This window comes from Bombina bombina, chromosome 5 (assembly GCF_027579735.1).
Source record: "Bombina bombina isolate aBomBom1 chromosome 5, aBomBom1.pri, whole genome shotgun sequence".
Classification (NCBI taxonomy): Eukaryota; Metazoa; Chordata; class Amphibia; order Anura; family Bombinatoridae; genus Bombina; species Bombina bombina.
Window position 1 is genome coordinate 133,998,681 of NC_069503.1, and position 1,303 is coordinate 133,999,983.

Here is a 1,303-nt window from a genome sequence, read left to right on the forward strand (position 1 = left end):
TCTTCACTGGGCCATAAAAACTAGTGCATACATACTTAGTTCTGCTTCTTCACTGGGCTATAAAAACTAGTGCACACATACTTAGTTCTGCTTCTTCACTGGGCTATAAAAACTAGTAAACACATACTTAGTTCTGCTTTTTCACTGGGCTATAAAAACTAGTGCACACATACTTAGTTCTACTTCTTCACTGGGCTATAAAAACTAGTGCACACATACTTAGTTCTGCTTCTTCACTGGGCTATAAAAACTAGTGCACACATACTTAGTTCTGCTTCTTCACTGGGCTATAAAAACTAGTGCACGCATACTTAGTTCTGCTTCTTCACTGGGCTATAAAAACTAGTGCACCCATACTTAGTTCTGCTTCTTCACTGGGCTATAAAAACTAGTGCACACATACTTAGTTCTGCTTTTTCACTGGGCTATAAAAACTAGTGCACACATACTTAGTTCTGCTTCTTCACTGGGCTATAAAAACTAGTGCACACATACTTAGTTCTGCTTCTTCACTGGGCTATAAAACCTAGTGCACACATACTTAGTTCTGCTTCTTCACTGGGCAAAAAACTAGTGCACACATACTTAGTTCTGCTTCTTCACTGGGCTATAACAACTAGTGCACACATACTTAGTTCTGCTTCTTCACTGGGACATAAAAACTAGTGCACACATACTTAGTTCTGCTTCTTCACTGGGCTATAACAACTAGTGCACACATACTTAGTTCTGCTTCTTCACTGGGCTATAACAACTAGTGCACACATACTTAGTTCTGCTTCTTCACTGGGCTATAAAAACTAGTGCACACATACTTAGTTCTGCTTCTTCATTGGTCCATTAAAACTAGTGCACACATACTTAGTTCTGCTTTTTCACTGGGCTATAAAAACTAGTGCACACATACTTAGTTCTGCTTCTTCACTGGGCCATAACAACTAGTGCACACATACTTAGTTCTGCTTCTTCACTGGGCTATAAAAACTAGTGCACACATACTTAGTTCTGCTTCTTCACTGGGTCATAAAAACTAGTGCACACATACTTAGTTCTGCTTCTTCACTGGGCTATAAAAACTAGTGCACACATACTTAGTTCTGCTTCTTCACTGGGCTATAAAAACTAGTGCACACATACTTAGTTCTGCTTCTTCACTGGGCTATAAAAACTAGTGCACACATACTTAGTTCTGCTTCTTCACTGGGCCATAACAACTAGTGCACACATACTTAGTTCTGCTTCTTCACTGGGCTATAAAAACTAGTGCACACATACTTAGTTCTGCTTCTTCACTGGGCTATAA